Below are 14,673 nucleotides of genomic sequence, written 5' to 3'. Positions count from 1 at the left end.
TGACCTCGTGGTGGATTTGTTGCTGCCTTCATGAGCTGGAAAATACATTGCATTAATTTCCTTGACCAGAGTCATCCCTACTTTCTGCTTTCTATTGAAAGGTAGGAATGAATAAGAAAACCTGCAGCTTAAAGCAATCTCACAATCGATGACTAAATACATCACGTATTTTTAAGAGCAGAATAACCATTTTCATTAGCATTGCATGAATTTTCTTTTTTTTTTTTTGCCTACACAACCATCACTAATTATTGTTAGTGATAATTAAGTTCTTTTCTTGTCTTCTCCCAAATATGGTTTAATTCTTAAAGATGCCATGCCTGCCATTACAACCATATGAATAATTTCAGATCCCTGTATTTTGCTGCAATCCAATGGAGAAAAACTGAGAACAAAAAAGGATTCCACTGCCCCCACTTCTGGAACTTTCATAGAAAATGTTTGCCTTTTTTCTGAATAGGAGTTATTTTCAAGGCATTTAAAATAGCATCAAAAGGGGAATATGCTTGAAAAATATGAATCTGAAAGAAAAATAATGAATTTAGTATTCTATGGTTAGCATTTCAATTTGAAAATCAATTTCTTACTGATACTGCAGGTAGGATATCATAGACACAAGAGGACTTTTCTTTTGAAAACTGTGCCCATGTCAAAAACTGAGATTTTCAATTTCATTGGGCAGCTGTATTTTGAAAAAATCAAATACAATTTCTCTTCTGTCTATGGGAAAAAAAAATAAAGAAATATGTCTTTCTGCAATTCCATTTTCATATATTCGGGTTTTGGGGGCTTTTTTTTCAGTTCAGTGGAAAAATCTAGAAAGGCAAATGCAGGAAGAGTTTGAATTTGAAAGTAAAGTGCAATTATAAATCAAAATGACAGAAAATTTAAGTATGTTCATTTGAAACTTCATTTTAAAGGCAAAATCAATTGACTATTTTCTTAAATTTATTTTATATTGAAATTATTCAACTTCTGGAGAAATGCTGTTTTGTTTTTTTTTTTAACAGGAATTACATGTAGCATTGATCAGAAAATAAAAATACCGCTACATGAATGCATTAAAGTTCTATTGGATTCCAGTGGATGTGTACACATACAACTATAAATAGACAGCATCTTATATTTATCTGAGAGAAGCAGACATCATGTATTGTCAGCAGGGCAGAGAAAGCTCTTTTCTAGCCCCTTGCTCTAGAGGAAGCTATGATCTCATTGGCCTGTAAATCTGTTCAGCCACCTACTACAAACACTGGTATATTTTTGTATTTGCCTTATTTTTCAGTGACAAACACTATTTCATATGCAAGCATGGAGTACAGAAAAGTTTAAGTAAGTCGTTGATTACAGCGTCATCATCAATTTATGGGTGATTATGGCAAAAATGTGAGACAGATGATTTGGAGAAGACGTGCAAGGGATTTTTGGCTGATGGGAAGCTAGACTATACATAGTTATTGCACATGAGACTTTGAACAATGTTGATGTACCTAAAGTAAATTTAAAAGCTTTTTCTAAAAATGTATCAAACAGAAAATAATTAAATGATTAATTGATGCAGTAGCTTTCAAAGATGCTGTACCTGAGTTTGGAGATGAAGGCTAGTCTGGATTTAAGTTACCCAGCAGAATGCTATTGGCTTCCAGAATACCTTGGCTACTCAGGTTAGGGTTCTGCAAGGTTTTGAATGTTTCTTTTTTACAGTGGAAAAATACCGTCTTTCTACTGTTGATTTGTTGTCACTGAGCCGTTAGAATGGCACGGAAAACCTTAGTGTTCAAAAAGTATTTGCTGATAAAGATGGAAATTTCTATCTGCTAGTAATCTGGAATTTAAGTTAAATAAATATTTCACTGCTACTTTTTTTCCGGTTTTCCTTTTCTTTTTTTTTTTAAAAAAAAAAAAAAGAGGCAGACAAAATGTAATTATATTCCTTGGTTTTCAAAGTTCTTAAATCTACAGTTCTTCACTTCTGAAGAACACTGAAATTTAGTTTCCTCTTCCATTTGCTATTTTAGAATTTCTTTTGAAATGAAACTTGGTACATTTTATCTTTTCATCTCCATCCTGAGCTGAAGTAATTTGAGGCATAAGTGAGCACTATCCTAAAATAAACAAGTGTTCTTCTTAACATCTCTTTCATTCTCTGCCTCTTTATTTCACTGATCCTGGAAACAATCATGTGTGAATGAGATACAGTTGAATAAATCTGTACTTTTAGGCCCCAGAATTAAAAAGAATGGAAGAACACGAGTTAAGGCAGTTCAAAAATGAGATTGGGACATACACTGTAAAGAAGCAAAGACTGCTCTGTCTTTTTTTTTTTGTAGACTCTTTGCTCTGTTGATTGATTTCAAGAATGCGTTGCTTAAATCCCAGAATTATTTCATGGAAATTCTTTCATTACATGATCCACTGTTACTGTTATCTGAGTAGTTACTTCTTTTTTTCTCTTCTGATCAATGACTCTAAGAATTTGCAATTGAGCTGATCCTGTATTGTCTAACTTAACCTTTATCAAATGGAGCCACCTTCAGGAAGGCCTGTGGATCTGTGAATGTTTACCATTCCACACGTCCAGAAAAGAACCCTGGCATGATCGGTTGTGAGAAAGAGTCAGGTTCTTAAGGAAAAAGAAAACAATGAGACACTGTTCCCAATGCATAACAATATTTCAGCATTTTGTATATCATAACTCGGTGTTTATAGGCATTACAGGACTTTTTAAGTAAAATTCCACACATTTTGTTAATCTTCATTATCCAGGCTTTGCTTTTACAAACATAAATACAAATTCTTGGAGGAAATGAGATAAAATACAAGTCTTACACAAAAGGAAATTAAAAAAATGTAAATTCTTAAATGAGATCTCAAGATTGTTTTTTACAGTAAGATCTTTTACATTTTTATAGACAGATACATTGAAATGGCATTCCACCTCTGTATAAATAATATGCAGAAAATATTATGTTGATGGAGACAGAGTTATTTAACTATTTAATAGATTAACTTCTCTATGCAGTCCATCACAGAACAATCTGAATACTTAGGTAGATGTTGCCGAAATGATTAATTGTCATTAGTACTTCCTTAAGGGTTAGCTGTGAGTAACTTGTGCCCCTGATTATCATCACTGGAGAATGACTAATGACTATCACATAAAAATTTTCCCTGATCGCATGGAACAAATGATTACTTAATGAAAACCTCTCATATTTTTATTTCCAAGAAAACTTGATTGGAATTAGGAAAAGGACTGTTCCACTAAGAAGAAGCTGAGAAATACTGACAGAAAAATACATGGTAACCCTCCTTATCTTCAAGAATTTCATTATTTTTCTGTAGTTAAAGGAAAAATAACTTCTTTATTTTTACCCCCAAAAAGACTGCGACTACATTTATACAGATCTAAATTCCAAACAGAAAAACATCTTATATGTCTTTTGATAGATTTAATCCTGTATTTGATACCTGTATGTTGTGAGTTGGTGTAAATTGGCACAAGTTGGCATAATGTAAGAAAGAACAGGAAAATACAAGAAGAACAAGAATGGGGAGAGAAAGTATCTAACCATAGATGGGGGAAAACCGGTATCTCAGCCATTGTAAATGTATCAGTTAGTGGAAGATTGAAAGCAATCCTCTAAATTACAGACCATCAGTGTAGTTTGATTTCTTTTAACAGCAGTGAAGTGGGGAAAGAAAAGAAATCATCATGAATTTCTCAACACTGTAAAACTGATGGTATTAAGAACACAGGAATATGGGAGAAATGTCTCATTTTAAGAGAATGAAGACCAGAGAACAGAGAGGAAATTTGGAGTGACTTTCCAGAAATCATGGCCGAAAGGAATACCTGCTTGATATTCTCTGCGATTCTTTGTATTTCTGTGTTTTATGGGGGTGTTTCAATGGCAAGACCTCATTGTGTTAATCCCTACATAAAAGGAACAAAAAGAAGATACATACCTCTGGGTGCTTACCAACAAAATGTATCTGAAAAACAAGGAGTAAATGCAAATAATAAGCTGAATGAGTCCAGTGATACACTGAAATGAAGTTAATCAGAAATAAACAACAAAAAGGACAATGACCTGCGCAGAACTTGGATTGCCTATTGCTATATGATCCGGCCATATATTCTCTGCAGATATATATTGTATGAAATTTGATACGAGATCCTTTAGCAGTCATTTTCTATTGAGGTGGTCAAATTGAGAGCAAAGACCACTAAAGTCAACAGCGTCTGGCTTCCATATCAATTAAAAGTAAATAGAAAGGAAGAGAAATATTTCTCAAAATCTTTCTTTAATTGATCAGAGAACAGCAGAGAGATCTGAAAGCAGCATCTCCTTGTAGAGACAAGAGGATACCAGAAAACAGGATAAAAATTGAACAGATAGGCACAAAAGTGCCATTGGTACCTGAATGGGAGAAGTATAATCAAAATATTTCATGATTACTTTGCTATTAGACTGAAGTGCTCATACAGTGCCAAATGAAGAGATAGATAACATAGCTGAAACAATTACAAATATAAATGCCTAAGTACTTCAGAAAGTTATTTTCTGTCTGTACAAAATTGATTGGAAACTTTGTGTCATCTCTTTGTCACGCAGTATGAGAAATATTCCAAAGGGTTATGGAATAAGAACCAGTAAAAGTCTCTTCATTCTTTAAAAATGTTCTGTTCTTACAATTCCTTCCATGTCAAATATTTCCATTTCATTATCTTTGTATGATTCATACAGATAGATCTCTTGAAATGTTTACGAGCTTTATTATAGGTTTTAATAACTCGTTTCCATACCTGTTTCCATTATCTAAGGAAAGAAGTAACAGTAATTGTTCCACGACAGTTCCATCAAATACTGCCAACCTCTTAGCAGAGGTCAGGATGACAAAGTGAACATGGATGTAATCCAATTCAGAAAGTAAGAAAAGCTCATGGCACTGTGTCACAAATATCAGTCTAAAATGGACAGTGAATTAGCTTGTCTTGTGTGTCTTCTATGCCTTGTTAAGTATTTAATTTTGTGCTAAGTTATTCTTTAGCTTTCTTCCTGAGATACACTATCAAAATATTTTATTCCATTGGCAGAACATGATTTTCTCCTGTTATTTGCACTTGAACAGTACAAGTACTTTAATTAACCTCTTGCTAAGTAGAGATGCTTTTCTTCCCTGAACAAAATTTTGTCTTCTGCCCACAAAAGGTAAGGAAAAATTCTGACTTTAAAAACTGTTGGTCTGATTATTGATAAGTAAAAGAGAAACATTAAAACAGTAGATTTTTTTTTCAGTTCACACTGTTTTGTATGCTTTCTTCTTTACATCTTCCAACAAGTCATTGAAGGACATTCCCATGTTTTATCATACAGCTACCAAGAATTTCATATAACACATTATATAACAGAATAACATAGTCTATATGTTATTCTTATTAAATATCATAAGATAATATTATATTATCTTATTATATATCAGAATAACATAGTTATTCTGATGAGGTTTTTTTGAGCAAGTGTTTTGCCCATGAACGGTGACTGACTGAAAAGAAAGTACAGCCAGATGAAAAAAAAAGCAGCAATGAATTCAAGAGAATTCATCCAAGAAACAACTTCAGAAAAAAGCAGCACATATAACTTGTCACACTTTATGTTCCAGGACAACACATCACACGTTACTGGAGTCTTAATTCTTATATAAAAAGAATGTACTTCCACGAATCTTTTCTCCAATAGAAAGTAAATCTGTTCATGTATCACACTGACTTCAAACTTAAGCTTGTTTTATAAGCAGAATTCTGTCCATCTGCCTCAATGGGCCACTGTAATTCAGGATGGTCTCTAGATGGTTTATTTTCAATCCTATTAGACTGACATCACAGGGTTGGGTCCATTCATTACACTTAAATAAATTAAAGACATTTTAAGCTTCACAGGCTCTTTAATATATTACAGTTTTCCCTGTCACACTCACAGACAACTTCCCAGGGGGCTAAGTTCAAAACGGTCATGAATAAGAGCAAACTGACTCACTTAGTACATCTTGTACTGTGCCTTAGTAAAAGTAAATCTATTTGCCAAAGTTTCTGCTGTCAAGATGTGTGGAAGTATTCCACCTAAAGGCTCTTTGTACTTTGTACTTCAATCAGCTTTTTGCAGATGAGATCAAGATATATTAAAAGGACTGATGGTGAAGTTCCACCTGCCTCTTTCCCTCCACATCATTTGTTCAAGCTCCAAAGCATTGCAATTCAAGAACAAGTGAATCTTCGTTAGCAATTCCTTTAGAGCCAAGTCGCAAAAATGTACATAAGTCTGGAAGAGGATCTTATTGCTTCCTGACTTTGGCTTTGACACCCAAATTCTGGCCAGGATACAGTTCAGCATGAAAATGTTTTTTGTGCATCTGGCCCATGTGTGCTTTTTTATAGAGCTGTCAGTGCTTCAGCTGGAAAGCAACTGGAATTTTGAGATGACTGACGAGGTGATAAAATGCATTTTGCAGTTTACCGGCTTAGAAATTAATCAATTTCTTGCAAAAACAAAATCATATAACTTTCTGTGTACGACTTGCAGTTAAACAGGAAATACAGAAGTTATGGGAAACTGTCCAGCTGGAAATTGTATAAACAGTACTAAAAGTTAGCCATGCTGCTTTCAAAACAAAGGTAACTGCTTACCTTGACTGAAGAGCCTGTAACTAATAAAAAGCTAGTAAGGTGAAACATAATGGGCTAAAGACAATAAATAAAATAGTGTTCTCCATTATGGATGATGGAAGTTGCTTGTCTGGTTGAGAATACACAGTATCTACCTCCTGCTTCTACACCTTTCTGCCCTTGTTGCTGCTGAAGAACACAAGAAAGGGAAGGGCATAAATAAATAAGAGAAATCTTATTTATCAGATGCCTGATTTGGGCAGACTAGATGTCTTCCTTGGTCACAGCTGAAATTTTGAGGTAAATCCTGAGGGTTAATTGACTATTAAGACGAAATAACTGATTTGTTCTACAGTTAATTCTGTTGGGAGAAGTCATGAGAATTCTGGAAATCTTTTAATTACGAAATCTTAGAAATAATATGGCATACAGTTTTTATGGAATCAGTATTTCAAATGAGATATCTGCCTTATATTTTTCAAGGTATTGGTCATATTCCCTGAGTTTTTTCATTTGGGTCCCTCATAAAATGCCATGTACTCTCCTGCACTCCTATATTTGCTGTTCCCCAGCCTTAGGCACATCATGTCCTTCATCTCTCTCTGGATGTATGTTTATTCTACACCAATCAATCAAAGAATCAAGTAATAACATCTTTCATAACCCCTCAGAATATTAGTAGAAAAGTCCCCCAAAAAGCCTCACTAGAAAAAAAATGAATAGGTGTAATTTCTCTACCTGACAAGCTATTTAACTAGCCTGAACTTTATTAGAAGTAAATGATCATAAAACCTAGAGGAAGCCTGAAAAAAAGGTAATTAAAAAAATCAAGCAGAGTTTGTGGAAAGTAACACCTTCTCTGCTGAAGTTATCACTAGTTTCAGATGTTTTTTTTTTCCTCTGTAAACCATCTGAAATGAAGAAGTATGGGAAAATGCACTATTTGGCAAATAGATTATTAACAGTCCTGAAAGGTCAGGGTTTTATAGTTCTGTGTATTTTAGGTTCTAACAAGGAGATAGTTCGGTATAGTATATCTGTAATAGTATTGCTAATACTTATCACCCGTAATCCTAAGTGCAAAAGTATCTTTTCTTACCATAAACTTCCTACGAGGGTTGGGGAAAGGGAAAATGAAGTGATCAACCTGAATCATTCATTACACAAAGCTGAATAATTTTTTATACTTCATTCAAAAACAACACATGAAATAAAATGAAAGCTAAGAACTATGTAGGACACTAAATTTTTGTTAATTGTTTCCTGCCATGCAAAACTGAATGGCTATCACTAGGCTTGCCGTTATTGACTCTTTGACTAGAATAAAGATAAGTTTCACTACATTAGATTTATTTTCCTTGTTCCTCTATTTTGAGCTATTTATTATTTTACTTTAGGTTAGGAGAAGCCAATTAAAAGGAAGCCACATAAATTTATATCAAAGTATGACAATGTTGTATGGCTAAAGATTGAAGGGAAAAATCTCAAAAGAGTAAACCCTTTAACAGTCTATAATGTTCACAGCAGTGGGAGTGTTTCTGAAAAAGAGGTACCAGTTAAACGTTCATTTTAGCTACTGAGTTAAGTTCAGATGCACTTACTGATGTTTGATGAATGAATGGCTCTCTTCACATAAGTGATTATGCTAAACTATTAGAAATAATATAAACACATTTTGCTAATATTGTCACTAGTGGCTAATTTTATCCCCATAAAGAAAAAGATTAAGTTCACAAGAAGGCATTTTATTTCAATAGAGGAACAAAAATTTAACATAATATTTAGCAAAGTCCTATGAGATTAACAGGAGAAACAGTTTTTTCTAGGTAGTGTACATGAAAGCAGATCAAACCATGCACAGCCAAGTAGAATCAAACCCCATCATCTGCAAGAGACCAGGCCAAAATGCAGGTGATGGAGAAGGAAGGACGACATAAATTCAAGAGAGGTGATTTGCAGACATTTGTCTGTGAAGTCATGAAAGGGCTCACGCTGTCAGAACAATATCTCCCAGGCAACCACTCCTTAGACAGAAATGGCAGAAAATACAAGATGATGATGCTTTCTATGGCACACTGATAACATCTTATTCCTTTATTAATTTGCTTGGCTAAAATATATATTCCTGCTGGAAGTATGAACATGGTGTCTAGTTGTCAGTAATTAAGTATCTGGATATTAGAGTGCATATAGAGATCAACCAACTCTATGCAATTTACATCTTCATATTATAATTCCCCTAGAATACTGCTATCCAGTCCAAAATGTAAATGGGAGAAAAGAGTAAAGTTCATACACATATATGGAAAAATTATTATAATGAATATGTATGTGTGTACATATATAAGTCTATGCCAAAGATATAGATCTATCTGAGATACAGGCTTATATATATATATTTCACTTATGTACATGCTCATTTATGTTAATCCTGTGTGTGTATCTGTTCACATGGGTGCACACACACACGTATAGATATATACACACACAATTATATATACTTACCACATAATCACTAAATATTTGAGGATGGAACCAAGGTCAGCTTTTACAACTCTGCTGCTCAAGCAGGATGTCCCAGAGCCAATTGATTAAGATCGCCTCCAAGGATGGAGAATCCACCAGTATATGCAGTATTTTTTCTCTTCTTGAGATATAAGATTCTTTGGTATGCCCTTATGGTTCTCAAAGTGCCAGTTGTCGTGTAGAGATAGATATACTCAGGTTTTATTCCATCAATTTTTTACTCACTGACAGTATGAAGATTAATAGCAGCTTTAATATTCAGCTTCAATAAAACAGGCTAAAATATCCTTTGGGGAAAGGAAATCTAAAGGGAATAGTATGTAAGTATCAAATTTTCAATCTTGCTTGAACGTGGAACTCAGCCCAGATTTAGACTGATTAATTCTATGAATCTAAAAGTGCCTGAATTTCATTTTAGCTAAAATTAAGGATTCATATTCTCAGTGGCACTTAAGAGCTCCTATCCAGTTTAAATTAAACCTAAATGGGATTAGGAGTTTAAGAGACTTTCTGGGCCTGTGTATAGGTACATAACAGAGACGAAAATGGTGAAATCCCTGCCTATTTGTCTAAATGTGCCAGCACCAAAGATTCTTGGTAGTCAGAAGGAAAGTGTCAGTACCAAATCCCACCAGGCTGCAAACAGCACTTTACAACACAGACGTGTGGAAGATAAACGAATTCCAGGACCACAGACTTGCTCATACTTGGCCATAGCCCCACATTCCCTTGACATATTGTGTAAATTATGTATTTAACAGGCCAAAAACCAGGTCAGATCTCTGGCTGTCATCAATATCATCTTCTTAAGACAATGGGCAATGGGAAAAAGCCTCTTGAATGTTACCCTTTCAAGATAAAAGAGGGGCAGGGGGAGGGGTTTGAATATCACAAGCTCACCAGGACTTTCCAGCCTGGTTTAGTGGCCATCAGTAGGTGTACTAATAGAAGCTGGAATCGAATGTAGGGGCCTCAAAAATAGTCTATTTAATCAGTTATTAAATAAGGGGTATTTCAATACCTTAAATACCCTGAGTGATTCATAAGAGTAAGTCTACTCACACACAATCGTGTAGCTGCAGTAACCAAAGTAGCAACAGTAAAATAGCAGCAGAATGCTAGAGATGCAGAGTAATACCGTTCCTGGCATGTCTTGAGTCAGTATAAGCGTTCTGGAAAGCAACATTTCTGCTCCTGTAAAAGGACAATGCAGACCTCTGGCTACATCTGAACTTCAATCAGTCCATAAACAGAATTTGCTTTCCATTCCCCTGTTCTGCAACAACATGAAGCCATGGTTGTTCCTTTAGCTTTGCTCCTTCCCTTCATGCACAACGCAGTTGGCTCTCACTTTTGGTTCCCAGAACAGCAAATTTCATCTTGGTCTGCAGGGTTAAGAAGATTAACGTGCTGGTGATCCCTGCCCTCCCCCTCCACTGCCACCACAACTGAGTCTAATACAATACTTCTTTTATTCACTGCACAACACTTTTATCTTTTTTCCCTTTTTTCTTTTTCTTTTTTTGTCATAAAACATAGCAGCTTTGACAACCACATAATATATCTAAGTGTTTAAAAGTGTTCATTACAGACTCCCTTTGGGAACTAGGAAGTTTTATTCTTACTAGTCACTTACTGCCTTTAAATATTCAGTGGCTTTTGATAAAGAGAGTCTTTGAGATAATGGGAGAAAAAAAGTCTCTCCAGCTTAAATTGCAGCTTTCTCCAATTCATCAATACACCATTACAAGTCTTCACTTTAAATGCTTGAAATTGTTTCTTTCTGCCACCAGAAATAAAAAACAAGGTTTCAAGCTACTAAACTCTACAAATGTGATCAACAGTTCCAAAATAGGACCTTTATTTTTAAACCTTTATTTTTGGGAGACTTAGAAGAATGAGCTTCTCGCACGTCCTATGTATCTCCTCCCAATCATTTCAGTGACCATTCACTGGGCTCTATAGTTTCTCAGTATCTATTTTGTAGTCAGAGAGCCAAGGACAAAGTTGGACATTTTTCCAGGTACACCCATAAAATGAAGGGAAAAAAGTGTCCTTGGACCATCTGTCTGCCTACAACTTCGCTAGTTCGGCTCATTACAAGTCTACTCCCAGAGCAGACGGCTCATTCGTGTCTGGCTTCTTGTCCACCAGGACTCAGACCCTTTTCTGCACATTGGGCGCTAAGCCAGTGAGCTCCCAGTCTGGGTCAGGGTGGTCCCAGCCTGGGTCAAGGTGGTTCCAGCCCAGGCACAGGACTTTATTTCTGGCTTTGTTGAATTTTATGCGGTTCTTGCTGGCCCCTTCCTTCCGCTTGCTGAGGTTCCTCTGGATGGCACCCATGTCCCCCAGTGTATCATTTCCCAGGAAGCGATGCTGGAAATGACTTCTCACTTGTTCAAAAAAGGCCAGGTTTTTAATATTCAGGGCAGAAGATACTGTTTGTCTCTATAGGCAGGGCTTCTCTTATAAGGTGATTAATAGGTAGCTTCATTGAATAACACTTTTCCTGTGTGTGATTTGTTCACACATTAATTTTGCAAAATTCAGAAGTGAGGACTGCTAAGAACAGCCAAATCAACAGACTTTAAGACCCACTGGTATTCCTCCCCACCTGGCACGGTAGATGTGAGATGGATGCTTTTCCCCATTCCCAAATGTAGCCAACGGTTATACTGGTAACACATTTCAAGGATGTAAATATTCTTTTTAAAGCTTTACCCAAGGACTGACCTATCTGTGCCTTTCAGTGGATATCAGAGTAGAGATCTGCAGAACTAGCCGGTGCATTTGCAGAACAAGCATGGCACCGTGCTTGCAGTCCTACGAGCATCAGCTTTCCAGTGATAATTAATCAGCTGGTGTTGCTGAAAAAAACATTGCTGTTTCTACAGTGATGAACAGGCACAGCTAGTTAAAGGATCCCTATGCTACCTACTGTATTGTGCCTGTCGCCTTACATTGTCTACTTACATCTACTGGAAATGTCAAGCATCCATTTCTGCAACGTGCTTTTGCTTTTGTGCCAATCATTTAACTATTAACACTTATAAACCTACTGCTTAAAATACTTTAGGATTCAGTCCTTTAAAATGTCCCACTGAAAATAAACGGTCATTTACAAGCTTGAAGTAATCTCATTGAAAGCAGTGACAAGAGGACTTAACTTTAGACAGGAATTTGGTTGCTTTCCAAAGCAAAAGAAATTTTATCTTCCATCTATAGGCACAATTGAAATGACACATCATCCCAGCTTAAATGTTATTGACTGTCTTTAAGAAGCACACTTGGAAAGTGGTTGTGGCCCTTTTGATATTTTAAATATATGAAAATATAAGATAATTTAAGTTTAAGCAGAAAAAAATGTAGACAAATTATATTGCATAACATGTAAATATGAACAAACTGCAGGAATGCATGCATTAGAGGTCTTATAATATCAAAAGGAATTTTTGACAAATGGTTCTTTGATATTTTTAAGCAATAGTTTTAGCAATACTTACATTTAACACCTGTTAGTCATTTTATTTTGCCATCTTAAACAAGTTATGTGTGTAAAACAGAAAGCAAACAGGCAGTAAGGCTTTGCTTTTCAGGAGCAGCAAAAATAACTATTTTTGCCACTCATTCAGTGAAATCAATCTCGCAGCTTGGATTGAAGAATACTTTTCCCAGTAACCAAAAATAAATGGTATTTATGAAGCTTAGTCAAACTTAGAAGATGCTTTTGATTCAGTGGCTTGATTCTGTTCATACTGATTAATTACCAAATTTTGTTAATGGAGATTACTTGAGTTATCTGAGTAAACCCCCTAATACTTTAGCAAAACATTTCAACAAAGAATTAATCAGGGAACTGGTTAATTGAAATCATTAACAACTAAATAGCATTAAGATAAATACAAAGGGGTTTCCGTATGTGAAAATAACTAATGTACCATCTTAGTGCACCTCTTAACAGTAACGCACACATTGCTTCCTCATCCTAGTTCTTCAGAGACCACTCAACAGCCCCTGTCAGTCATAAGCCTTCATAGAGTTATTTTTTAGGAATTATACAGGTTAAAGTAATGTAGAAACGTAGAATCATAGTATATCTGATTGGAAGGGACCTCGAGGATCATCAAGTCCAACCTTTCTTGGCAAAACAAGGTTGACAAGACAGCCCAGCACCCTGTCTGGCTGTACCTTAAAAGTACAATCAACTGTTTCATCTATAGTGGCACTTAGTAAAACATGGGTTTATTTAAGCTCCATTTTCTGCAGCGCAGCCTGTCAATCATGTTCGATTGTGGTACTCTTGGAAATGTCAAACAGAAATTTGAATACGCCTGAAGCATGTCACATGTTAAAAGGTTTCTATCAGGAGCCTTTCATAATAGCTGGGTTTTTTTTTCTTTCAACAAGCTTTAACTATTATTTTAAATCTTCAAATTGCCCTTTTGAATCCTGAATTGATAGATATTCAGCTGTGCCATAGCTGTACATTCCTTCTCCCCTTCTGAGGGCAAATGAATATAAAAATGAACATATCGTATAAGTAATTTCCTTTTTTCTCTGAAAGCACTGTTTATTTCTTCATGTGAAATGGAGTGCAAGCATCAGTTTGCATTGTCACTTCGTATTATCTCACATTCATTGACTCATTATAATCTGATGAACTGTGGTATACAATACCCAACATGTGCAAAGCTATTGCTCTTATTTAAGACACTGCCTGCTCAGTTCTCATACAGGAAATACATTGCTTCTATTGTCAGTACATCTTGACAGTTGTACAAATAAGTCAGATGAGTTTCGGGAACTTTTTGTTCAATCATTTTCCTTTTGCAGAATCTTTGAAAGCTCTTGGGTATCTGTAATGTAGGAGCCAAACCTCTTGGCTGGATTTAGAAGAAGAAAGCTCAGCTATTACCACAGCCTGCTGGAATTTCCATGCTCTCACAGGCTCAGGAGTAGACTGCAGGTGCTCAGATCTGTTTTATTAGAGCTAAGAGAGTTAAAAAACAGCTCCCAAGGCATCTGGTAAAAAGTACTTAGCTATGTGCAGTTCCTGACAGTGTTTCTGTTCCTAAGTGCTGTGTCACTACGACTAGCATGTGCTTCTGCAGGATCGTTGGTGGTCTCTCTATACCTACTCCTTCAGATGTGTTTGGCTGTTCTGCAGAGCAGTCCCTTAGCAACTCAACCAACTGGGCCAAGAAGTTCTTTCTTACCAAGTAAATGCCTAAGTAAGAGACAGAATTTCCATGTTATAATTTAACAGAATAATTAAACGTTCATTTAGCTGTAAGTAAGTGGTGGATCCTGATCTTCATTGTAGATAAATCTTGATTTCTGTGTTTTCTGAATACAGGAGAATCCCAGAAATGGGGTATTTGTGTTCCAGGGTATGGTAGCAGTCTTCCAAAGGATTTTAATGGAACTTTTTTTATTATCTCAGGTATGTGTTTGGAAATCTATCATATCCCTGAAATCCT

At 35.6% G+C, this 14,673-nt stretch overlaps 1 long non-coding RNA gene across 1 annotated transcript in view; it reads right to left on the bottom strand.

Moving 5' to 3' along the window:
- Positions 1–3,677: 3,677 nt before the first annotated feature.
- Positions 3,678–14,673, bottom strand: part of LOC128851849 (uncharacterized) — a 28,857-nt gene continuing 17,861 nt past the window's right edge. The window contains exon 3 of the long non-coding RNA XR_008449355.1: positions 3,678–3,996. This is a non-coding gene — a long non-coding RNA (uncharacterized LOC128851849). The remainder of the gene's footprint in view (positions 3,997–14,673) is intronic.

The sequence above is a fragment of the Cuculus canorus genome, chromosome 3 (genome assembly GCF_017976375.1).
Source record: "Cuculus canorus isolate bCucCan1 chromosome 3, bCucCan1.pri, whole genome shotgun sequence".
Taxonomy (NCBI): Eukaryota; Metazoa; Chordata; class Aves; order Cuculiformes; family Cuculidae; genus Cuculus; species Cuculus canorus.
The sequence above is the reverse complement of the archived record's forward strand: the minus strand, read 5'-3'. Positions and strand labels throughout refer to the sequence as shown.